The sequence below is a fragment of the Styela clava genome, chromosome 2, assembly GCF_964204865.1.
Source record: "Styela clava chromosome 2, kaStyClav1.hap1.2, whole genome shotgun sequence".
Taxonomy (NCBI): domain Eukaryota; kingdom Metazoa; phylum Chordata; class Ascidiacea; order Stolidobranchia; family Styelidae; genus Styela; species Styela clava.
In genome coordinates, this window is record NC_135251.1 from 22,776,577 (window position 1) to 22,789,357 (window position 12,781).

Here is a 12,781-nt window from a genome sequence, read left to right on the forward strand (position 1 = left end):
TGCGCAATAACCAATTTCTTGCTTCAATACTCATTTTAAACACTTTAGCCCAGTGTGTAATGAATTGCGAAGACGAAATGATCCGGAAATACTTGGTGTTTTCTAAAAATAGTAGCTCTTTACTTATGAGTCTGGACTTAGAGCAGCGTTTCCCAAACTTTTTCGGCCACAGAACACTTACACTTTTTATCTCGCCTCGCGGAACACCGAAAAATGAAAGGGCAGAATTGATCAAGAAAAAGTGTGTACTGTAGCGATTCCCAATGGGTTCGCCGTGGCGAGTTGCCAAATGCGCCGCGAAAACTAACAGAATTGTGTAACATAACTAAAGTATGGATGAATATTTTACATATTGCATTTATTATAAATATTTATAGTTTCTTAATTTAAATGCTGTGTATATTAATCAATCCATTCATTCTACCATTTTATGTCGCTTACTTTCCATTACTTAGTGTTTGCCTCTAGTGTTACTTCTAATGGAGATTGAAGTACTTGTCGCAATTTCGCGTTTTGTAATGTTTTCAGCATTTCAAATAAGTAAAACCAGGCAGAGATGAAGGAAGAAGATTTGACCTTTTGCCTTTATTCTTTAGACCTACTTATTTGGCTATGACCAATGACATTAAACAACATGATAGGCAACTCTGACGTCACTCCGTAAGACTACGAGCGAAAGATTGTATTTCATGATACGCTCCAATGCACATATTTCTCGTCGCCTGTCGCGACCGTTTTCAGCTCGCTTTTGCTACTCGGCGTCTTTTTTACGTGTAGTACCTGCCTTTTTGCGACTGTAACGAAAGAAAATAATCTCTATATCTAAGAAGTTTTACTCACTTGGAAAGCTGGAATGGCAGACAAGCTGTAAAGAGCAATTCTGGACATCATAGACGTTTTTTATCAGAAAAGATTACAAACGCGATAGCGGAAAGATTTGTGTGGAACATTTTGCAGATAATGACAAATTTCAAAGTTAGTAATTTTAATGTTTGCGCTTAAACATTGAATTTCATTTAAAGAGGGTGTCATACAGGACAGCAAAACTGTTTTTACTTCTCCTAACGGTGCTGTGATACAATTCCATAACATAAAGTTTGCACCTATCGAACTTGTTTTTGTAGGTGAATTAATTAGACATATTACATATTCAGTTAATCGTAGGTAACATTGCTGGTACATAATGCCTCGTAGATAGGTTTGTTTAAATATAGGAATTTAGCTCATAGCCCACTAAATAATATTATCTTTTATGCAGGAGGTTGCAGGGCTGAATTCAACTTGCAGCCTTACCGATCACCTGACCATGCTCATTTAGTTTAGCTCGAGCAAGTCTTCTTGAAAGACTTGTGTGAATGGAAACTACCTATATGTTTTTGCCTTCCTCCGATTTTAGAAGACAAATTTATTCTGAGGGATTTCGCATATAATTCTCATTGGTTGTTGGCTGTTTATAATTCCTATTAATTGTGAATTCTGATTATAACAAAGAGTTAAAAAAAAAATTACGTAATTTACTGGCACCTCTTTTTTTGTCAATACTCCAAGCTGAGGTAATAAACAAGACAATACATTTATGTCATCTGGAAGCAAAATATGCACACTAATTAATAGTTTGACACATCATCAGAAAATACAAGTTAAAGATATGTATGACCATCACATGGTATTTAAAATTAAAAAAAAATTAATAGCGGCTGTGGAGTGTGAAAAGTTCAAAACAAAGAAAAGAACAAAAGTTCATAGCTCATGAACTCTTAATTTTGCCTCCATTGCTTTGTGAAGGCCAATATATTTCGAGTGGCTGAATTAGTTTACCTTTATGATAGCAACGTGTTTGTATTTAATATAGCAAGATTTTTTTCAATTTAATTGAAGTGATATTATTTCCCAAAGCAATGCTTGAATCGTCTAGAATAGATCAGTGGTGTCAAACTCATGGGTTTTCGAGAGCCGCATTGCATTTTGGAAATTGTAAAAAGGGCCGCAAACAGTTTTTGATAATGTATACTTGAAAGATATTTTTAAGATAGTTTTAGTTTGTGACATATGTTGTGGTGCAACTAAACAGTTGCATTAAGTTTCATTATTTTCTTTAATTTCAAATGCAATTACATATTAATATTTGCATTCCACTATTATTGCAAGTTACTGTATTTATTACAAAAAATCATAAAATTCTATGTACATCCATCAAAATCATTTTTGAACAAACTTTGGATAAGGGAAGAATAATACATACACTAAAAATGACTTAATTTAAATATATGAACCTAAAATTAACAAAAATACTACAGTATAAACTCAATGTTTTTTTAATTACATTTGTCCTGACGTTTGGTATCTTTTTTGTGTCACCAGCATACTAAGGCCAGGCTGAAATGATTTTATAGTACCAACTCTAACTAACGAGGTCACATGATCATGAGATAATCTGGATCTTTGCGAAAATTAATTCCAGTAATGCAAAAAAGTTTTTTTTATAATTTCATGTATAGATCAGTAAAAAAACACATGACTCATTTTTTTTGACAAGACATTTCGCACCACATTGCGTGGCATAGGATTGCTTGAATTATTATTGATATTGATTTTTAGTAACTAAGTCGTTGTATAATTATATTAATATACAAACACATGAAAATTTTCTGTTCTTTTCAGAATTTTGTGAAATGCAGAAATATTGCAACTCTCATTTTCTTTGAAAATGCCACCTTCTTCATGTACTTTGCGTTTAATTTAATCACTCAAGTGTTTTATTCAAGTATTCTTTTGCTAGCTTGATGTGTATTCTTAATTGGGTCAAAATGTGAACAAAAAAAAAATTAATTTTCCAAAACTACTTTCAGTAAATTGTTTTCTGTGTGAATAATCAATTTCACTTTAAAAGGTTTGAAAAATCTATTACATTTAGATAGAAAAAAACTTTCAAAATACAATTAGGAAGTTCTCTGGGGCCGCGAGTTTGACATCCCTGGTCTAGATTGAAGTTGTCCAAAATATATATAACAGTATTTTATCATGAATATACCCTTTCCTGAATTTCTTCTATAGTACTACCAAAAGTTGATGAACCAAATATAACACAGGTGTAGATGTATAACACAGGCCGTAATCCTCATTTTCCAAAGCTGTTTTAAGTATGTATGGCGTGTTTTGTGCCTTTTTACAAATAGGACCGCTTATGCAAGCTCACGCTTTTGAATTTTTTGTTATTATCTAGCCCTGCAGGGTGTGGGGGTCTTACACAACTCTACAGGAGGGTCAAATGTCTTTGCATGCCTCCATAGGTTGTTCTTCTATTGCAAAAATTTATGGAGTACTCTAATTATATTTCTTGGAATCACACGGTCACTGATATGTCGCCAGACTTCTGATATCTCCCCTTCTGCTATAGTTGTCCTGTGAATAAATAATAGGAAATTGAGATCAGACGATTAGTTGAAACTTTTGCTTTATGTCGGCTTAATTTCTTGATTGATATACTTACTATTTTTGCTATTGCCTCTTGTGCTGCAGGAGTCTCACAATGCTTAAACAGGTTTGTCCACATTCACATCTGAAGAAAGAGAGGAGATTTATTAATTTTCGTCAAGAATAAATGAAGCAGTCTATATGATTTAGAATGGAAAAGCTAATAAATCCAATATCTCATGTTTAATGTAAAAAATGTTATACTGAATTTAGTATATAAACCAACTAATAAAGGAATTTAGTCAGAAAATTACAAGCATTCGTGGCTCCATATACTTGAGAGATCAGACTATACAATATAGACCGGTATGAGTGAATGTTAGGTGAACTTGTTAACCCTTTGATTCAATCCTCACTGATTAAAAAAAATCTAAATGGAGGTGCATGAACTTTTTGAAACCATAAGGGGTAAGTAAATATGCAATTTTGGCAAATGAGCAACTACGTACCGTACTGAATTAATAACTTCGTAGTATTTGACAAAAGCTGGCTTTCCCACAAGTACTTAACAGTGCGATGCCCGGGTGTGATATACAACAATAGTATTTACCTTACCTTTTTCCGATTTCTTTTTATCTCAACTTTCCAAAATATCAATAAAATCGACAACAACTGTCATAGCCGGCACGAACACCATTCGTGCTATGCCTTGAAAGCAGCACACATCCGCTCGTTTTCGTCTCGTCAAGTATGTGCATTGGAGCGTGCTATCGGATACGATCTTCGGCCAAAAATGCCGTAGTTGCGCATCATGTTGTTTAATGTCATTGCTATGACATAACCAAAAGATTGCTGTAAACTTGATAATGAACATAGACAGTCAAAAAGCTAGACCGACGGTTAACGAAAATGCCACTACCCCACCCTAGTTAGCCCGCTATAGGCCGACGGTGACGCGATATCGGACGGTCAGTTGGGCAACTATCTCACGTTCCATAGATCGCCATGGCGACCATTTTAGACGTATTTTTGATTCCCTTTCCATGGAACACTTCGAAAACGCTCAGGGAACACTAGTGTTCCGCGTAACAGAGTTTAGGAAATGCTGACCTAGAGAATATGACTTAGAACTAAAATAAGAGACGAAATTTTTGACCTTTAGATATTTGACCTATATTGAATGGCATCAAAAAACGGCTTCAAAGTTTCTATTGCTTTTTGTAAAAAGTAAAAAAAAGTTTTTATTGGCCTTTTATGTGACATTATTTATTAATCATGTCACTGCGATAACATACGTGACATTTTTAATTACCACATAATACCTCCATGTTTAACATCTTTAAATGACAGTGTTTTGAACCCCCACCATTCTGACCAATGTGCTTTCATCGGCAGTGCCGTTCACAACAGTCTTCTTTTTAACTCCATTCAACATTGCATGACCTACTCAGGAACCATCATACCATAAGTGACCTGTGTGATATTTGTATACACCAGTAATTCGGAAATAGTAAGATGCTTCTAAATATACATATACTTTAAATCTTATTCACTACATTCCAACAGTGTCTTTATTATTTTTAGTAAAAGTTTACCATATTACAGATTGCCCCATTATTAATTCTAACGTAAAACAGGGCATAAAAGTAGTAACATGGCATAAAAGGAATAACGTGTACGGAATCACATCTTTCAGGTGCCTTTATTATGCTAGAACTTGTTGTCGTTGTTTGTTTGACTACACGATAGCTTCGAAAGTATGTATGAAAAAACTAAATACGCAATATGAGGCGTTTGGACAAAACACGCGACCGACTCGTAGATTTTGGACACGTGCGCAAATTAACAAAGCGCTTTCGCAACTGATCAAAACCTAAAGTGTACATACTCACTTGTGTGCGCATGCAACCCTTGAAAATCTTCACGCGACCCACAGTTTGGGAACCAATGAGTTCTCTTCTGCGAAAGGACGCGCATATAATATTGCTATAAATATGCGACCTTATGTCAAAAAATTGCTACTGCTGAAGTATGCGCACCAAGATGGCGGACTGTACCAGATTAGGACATAATTTTAGGTACAAATACTACGGGAGTCACGTGGCTAGTCCCCGAACTAAAATTATGGCCTAACCATAACCTGGTACACATACTACGTTCCGTTGTCCGCCATTTTGGTACGCATACTTCAGGAGTACCAAAAAATTTGTACAACACAACTTTGAACTTGAATGTTATTGCGCCTGATAGAGAGTTAAGCATTAATTATAAATATTTCACCTTTAATTTGATCGTTTTCTTGTGCAAAACAATACCACAACCATTATCGTACCGAGCCGAGTAATGAGTTGTATGATGAGAGTAACCGAGTTACCGAGAATTTCACAATTGTATTTACGGATTTGCAAACTCAACACTTCACTCGATTTTATGACGTCATGCCCTAATTATTACTGCACAAAAGCTTCGAAAAGTAGAGAATGTAATAAAACACTATACTGTAATTGATACCGATTTTGAACCTATTAAGTTATTAGTATAATTAGGCAATATTTTATGTTGAATAAAAATTTGATTTATATTAGTACAGGTTATGAAATTTTTGTTCCTATAACATACCTTCGACGCTGTTATTGTACCTCCCAAGGCAACATATGTCAATGACGTAACAAAAGTCAATATTTTATCTTGGCATACCTAGAAGCAGAAATTAAAAGCTTTCAATGAAGATGATAGAAGAATTTTTTGAAATTCCTTCCTACAGAACAATTGCATCATGAATATTATGTTTGAACTTTGGATCGAGAGAAGAAAAACAAAATTGGTACACATATGGGATAATATCCATTAAAACTGTAGCACAGTTCCTACAACAAAAATTAACTTACGTAACATAGCAACCGCCATATAGAATGAGTTGTGTACCCTTTTTGCCACTTACAAAACTTAAAACAACATGCAATAGTTGTACCGCATGCACCCACACTAAGTTGAGATGTAAATGGTGCAAGTAATTAAGAAGATATTATCATACACATAACGTTCGATATTTGCTGCACAAATGGTACACACGTTACTTATGCACATACGATGGACATACGATACGAGGAACATGCGATGCACATAAGGCAGAATTCGAGACACCCGGTTAAGAAATTTTGGATCTCATTGTATTTGTTCCCTACATCGTTTGCTACACAGAAACTATCTCCGTTATATTGCATATTAAATTATATAGTCTTATTGAACCAATATAAATGAAATTACCTCCTAGTGTTCGAAACAAGTTTTGCAAATGGTTTTTCCCAAGCATACATTTTTATAATTCTCATTCCAGTTATTAGTTCGTTCATTAGACGTATGCGTTCATCTGTAATAACCGCTGTCATACTTCTGTATTTCACAAAATAGTGTTAATGTTGAAGAATTAGAATACAAGGACAACGTACAACTAGAAAATTGTATGGGCGAAGTGGGACATTTATCTGAAAACAACACGAAGATTGAACGCAGGGTATGAAGTTAGTATAAAATAAACACCGCAAACATGAGTTAACTGCCACGCCAATACAAGTGAATGAAAAAGCAGTAGGATAAAAAATCTATTATATTCAATGAGGTACGTGTTCAAATGTTTTGGGTGATAGATGGTTACCTGAGTTTGCCGAATGCCCGTCCGGAGAATGTTTGCATAAACATTATTATAATCAAGACTCCCATTCCAGATAAAGCAACAATTCCAATTTCTTGCCAGAGTATAATTCCAACAATTAAACATTGCAGCGGTGCGACCCAGAGATAATGCAGAGACATAGGGAGCTAAATAAATAAGCATACACATGTAATATGTACAAAACCCTTTTCACAACTAGCAAAATAAATGCTATCCATGAATTGATATATATGTGTCATTTTTAGATGAACGTCCATTTTGATTGTATAACAATTATACCCAAGTGTTTTTTTTTGCAAAACAACTGCCAATATGGAGTTGGAAAATACAGTTTTAAAGTTAGCCAGTTTTCCGAATCCAAATCTTGAAATCGGAATTGGAGTCCATTTTGCTGCGTTTACTGGCTTTTTTAAGGTCCCAGTTGGCCGAAACTTGACTGGCCATCTCTGTTACAAGGCTCATTTCATACGTTCATTTATTTATTTTATTTTTTATTTCTATTGAACGTCATTGACGTGCTGAAAAACGAGAAGAAAAATTTTCATTGGGTCACAAGCTTGAAATATTTATGTATTCGAAAAAATCAGATATTTTATATGAGCGTTTGACATTTACTCACCTTATCAAATCGAAGAACATCAGTGGCTCCGAGATTAACTATTTTACCTGTCGTTGTATTATTCAATGATTTCTGACTCAAGCGAAGTGTCTGCAAAACGAACTAATGGGGAGTATAGAAGACCAACGGTGCACACAACCTGCGGCCGTCGCGACAAAATAATGCGGCCGTCCACATACAAAATCCTATGAACAAAAAAAATTCAAAATATAGGATTTGGCGGATATGCTGGTGCAAAAAGAATGATGAACAGCTTGTGCAGAAGTTTAAAGACGAGGAAAATCTGCTGGACACATGGAAAGGCGCAGTTGAATATCCAGTGTTACAAGAATTGGCAAGAAAAAGTCTCGTTCATTTTGGAAGCACTTACACGTTGGGAAGAATGACGTACCTGAAGAATGAGTACCAAACCAGATTGTTAGACGTCAACCTGCAGTCTGAACTAAGGCTGATGGTATCCAGCCAGTTACCCGACTTTGCAAGTTTATCTGCCTACATGCACGACCAAGGGAGTCATTAAATTGCTGCAATGCTTTGCAAACTTTTATAGAATAAATTCAATAAAATATTTGACATTTTATTAGACTTTCGGGGACAAGAAAATGGGAGCAACCGCCCGTCCAATTTTATGAACGCCCCTCTCCCCCTCCCCGACTTTCGATTTTTTTCAAAAATGTGCAACCATTATGCACTTACTGCAATATATCTGCTCAAGAATAGGTCCACCGAAAAGAAAAATCCGTCTAAAATGCGAACATTATTCTTCCAAGTAGACTTACATACTTTATAATTGGGCAGACTGCACCTCGCATGCGTCAAATACGCGGTTATGACGTCATAGAAGCAAAAAAATTCGCGCGCCTTCGCCGCGCTCATCAACCCCCTTACGTCCGTATTAAATACAAATAAATGCAATGTGGCCGCAAATGGACCTTTCCCCAAGCATCGACTTCCTTGTTTACTTCGTGACATTGGCCAATCAGCAAAATGCAAAAAGTGACGTAACAATGCTCCCTTTTCGCATCCGCTCAGACACTTTTTTCACCTTTAAAAAACAGATTGTAGTATGCAATAAATCACAATGATGGTTTGAAACATATACCCCATTTTACAGACGCCAACTTGCAAAAGCACTCTTAAAATAGCCCCGAAAATTTTGTAATGGTAAAGTATAGGAAGAATTTTCTGGGGGTTGGAGGTCGGGGAAAGGTCCATAGCAAAAAGGTTGTGCACCCCTGACTTAGACGGATATACAGGTATGGTGATGATCGTTAGCTCGTATTCGTGGTTTTACTAGATATTTGTCAGTTTTTACCTTTATTTCCAAAATTTAGATGGAAGTTGAATAACTCAAAGCCCATTTTGTTTTCAGGAAAGTTTTATATTATTTGCAGCTTTGTTGTAATCAAAAATTAGTCTCAGAGCTGTGATAGACTAGAATAAAATTATCTATCGTTAAGTAGCCTACCTCAGAAGGGCGGGTGTTTGAATATTTTGAATCAAAATGATGTTTTGTAACATGAGAAGTAGGTTGTAAGCGCCAACTCGCGAAAAACATTCTGAAAATAAGCATCAGAAACTTTGCAATGCTATATTTCAAAGGTCGGGGAAACATCCATTTAAATTTTTCTATTAAATTAGATTGTGCAAACTTACATACTCGATATTGTGAAATTGTATTGTAAATCGACAATATACAGATTTCATGCCCGGTTATCGCGCTGCAACGTTCTGCAGTTCTGTGCAGTAAATCTTGCACCTAATATTTTATTTGTACCATATATACAAACTGTTGAAAATACTTGGTTTGCAAAAAAAGCGGAATTCTCGTGAAAACAAATCACAATTTCGAATATTTCTGGTATTCGTATAACACTGAAATAATTGTTGTAACTCTAGTTTGGTACTTTTTAATATATTTAACTTTACAATCTAAATCAAGAAGTCGATTTAGGAAAATATTAGTTTTTGAACCAATGGCTCAAATTGCCAAGCAGTTTCTATAGTCTGTATTTACCGAAAGGGTAAAAAGACAAAGTCCTAAAATTTAGATGAAATGATAGCTTGGCTTCAGAAAATCGGGGCTTCAGCAGTCCATTGCAGAGATTTTCAACCAGGGTTCCGCCAGTGCAATCCAAGGGTTCCGCAAGTTTTAAGATCATTTTGTTTTACCAGTAATGTGGTTTCTTTTGGTTCCCGTACATTGGAACCCACGACAATTACACCTACATACTATTGCACCTATGGAAATTTTGTTTGTTTTGCGGATATTTGAACCCATACTAACCCTATAACCCATGGGTTAAAATGTACGGTCTCAGTTTCTTTTATATATATATTTATAGTTTATATCGACAGTATTGCTAAACTCTTCCCCGAAATTTCCACACTATTGATTGCAGAAATGTTGGACATAGAGTCTACTCTACTAGACACTCCGAATACAATGTTTTGTAGTTATTATTCATTAGTAAGCTAAGAAAAAGTATGACAAAATATATATTTTGGCATATTCATCTAGCTGCATTGAGTACTATCAAGTCATCATTTCCAAAAAATTAAACTGATGGTACCTGATTAATTATGTAATGATTTATATAGCATAAGTGGGATGACATATATATGAACATAACTTGTGAGAAAACTAAATAATGAAAACGTAGAAAAGCCCCCCTACATTAACAAGAATATTAATACTGTATAAGTTTACCAAAAGATCGGAGAGGGTCGGGCGATACGGAATAAAAATGTTCTCTCTTAAAATAACACAGCCAATTTTTTGGCGAAATATGGGGTCCCGTGGGATTCATAGCAGATTCGACCTTCTTCCATATTTATCTACCGAAATTTAGAATACAATTGTTTGCAGAAAAAAGCGATTTTTACAACGACAATCACCTCAACAAGAACAATAATTTATCAAAAGGTGCCCTAGATCAACTTCGAGACGAAATACTGTATGCATATAGCATTTGTACGTACAAATATGAGACCATGCTCTTCAAATCACCATCTGAATAAAGTTTATAAATGTGTACGGCGATTGAATTGAATATTAAAGTTGGCCAATGAAGCAAATAAAATATCATTGATTACGTCACTGCTGAAAGAGTTGTGAAAATCTAAATCGTAAAAATATAAGCTACAAATTTAAGTGATTCGAGAATTCATTCTTAGAACGATTCATGCTAAATATGAGAACTTATCACGATCTAAAGACAATTTTATCATGCCTTTAATAAAGCAAATTGACTGGGCCTTCTCTTCTTCTTTCCAAGTGTGCAGCGATGAATCATCATCCTCATATGGTAAAATGCAAATATGACTGAGTGCAGTATGATTGGTGCCACAAATACATTCGCAAGAAGAACTCCTGCTACAAATCCGGGGGAGTTGACAAAATCGAGAAATTCGTATATTTGGGAGTTTATTCCAGCGAAGTGTACGATAACTGCGGTGAATGCATAGAACAAGGCGAACACGCTAGTGTGAACAAACTGTATCCAGCGTGTCTGAATAGAGACTACAAAAATATCTATTAGAAGCATTATTCCTTGCACGCTATGCTTATGTTGGCCGAGAGGTTGTTCCAGTGTTTCCGCAGAAAGCCAGGGTGCCGTAAGTCCCCAGTATAAAACAGTAACGAAAAGCACAAAATTCATTGCTTGTACATGAAAGAACCAAGTGAGTTTATGAAAAAACTGCAATCCACCTGGGAATTAAGAAAATAAACTTTTAAATACGACTACAATTGCTATAGTAATCACAAAATTTTATTTCTATCTATCACTAAAGCACAATATTATATAGATATATATAATGTTTCTAGCAGAAACGAATGGATATTTCAATTTATAGGGTAAAGGCCATAAATGAAAAGAGAAATTAACATGTGCCCTCATTTAATTTTGGAACGATTCGCCTTCAGTTTTATTTTGAATAAACCCAGAATGAGTTTTTTCTTCCGCGTATTCAATGGGTGCTATAAATAATTAAGTGGGGATTGCAAAGTTCATTTCTTCAAGCTTGAATATTAAATTACAATACAATTTTCATACAATGCAGTGATAAACGCGCAAAGATAATAAATTCCGGTAAAGAAAAAACTCCAATTACTTGCAGTGTAAGCAGCATCTTCTTTCGCAAACGCCCAGCTTGCTATTAGCCAGCCCCAGTGATAAAACATGGTGAAAGCACGATATAAAACAAAGTATAATTTCTTCTTCGACCACTTTAAAATACAAAATAATAGATTCTTGATGTACGCAAGCTTTTTATCTGAGATTGTGAAATGCTATTTTCACATAGGCCTATATATTAAAAGTGTAGTATATATATCAATGCTAATCATCACATGCATTATATTTTATTTTAAAACTTCACTTCAAGAATGAGAATTATGTGAATGTCACCATTTTGAAGTTGTAATATTGAAAATAAGCAATGGAGCAATGAATGTCATGACCACTGGGATAAATTTAAAAGCATACTGACTTACTTGGAATTCATAAAAATTGTTTTCGTTCGCGCTTTCGAGTCGTAGATGCTTTAGTTGAAATTCGTATCCACAGCTTGTTGCCATTTCAAAACGTAAAAAGTTTTTACTTAGGCCTACTTACTGAATAAATTTCATATGCTGTTTGCTGAATAAGTTTAAAGACTAGAATAAGAAGATGTTTTGTTTTCATTTCATGGCTTAAAACACCAAAACACATTTTAGAACTAATTTTTCGATAATCAGGTAATAGCAAACCCACAAGAATTTCACAAACCGCGCTTTTGGTCTGTTTTATTCCTTCCACGATGGATTTGAGAAATGTACTTGACGTAATTCGAATTTTTGAGTTTTCACACCTAAGCATACCAGTTGGCATATATTATATATTTGTGGTATATATATATTATATATATATATATATTAGCAAAAAATTAAATAATACTAGAATAATGATTGATGTTTCTAACCAACTCGAATTGAATTAAAGTTCGGAATTAGTTATTTCCTTGCTACATTTTCCTTCTTATGCTTGAATTAAAATATATATTTTTTAACTCGAACTTCGCAGCAATTGTCT

At 34.7% G+C, this 12,781-nt stretch overlaps 1 long non-coding RNA gene across 1 annotated transcript; it reads right to left on the minus strand.

Annotated features, from left to right (window-relative positions):
* Window positions 1–2,681: 2,681 nt before the first annotated feature.
* Window positions 2,682–4,239, minus strand: LOC144420008 (uncharacterized). Its single transcript, XR_013474428.1, has 3 exons — window positions 4,030–4,239; window positions 3,491–3,559; window positions 2,682–3,402 (listed from the first exon to the last, which is right to left on the minus strand). It is a non-coding gene; the product is annotated as an uncharacterized LOC144420008 (long non-coding RNA).
* Between the last annotated feature and the right edge of the window lie 8,542 nt (window positions 4,240–12,781).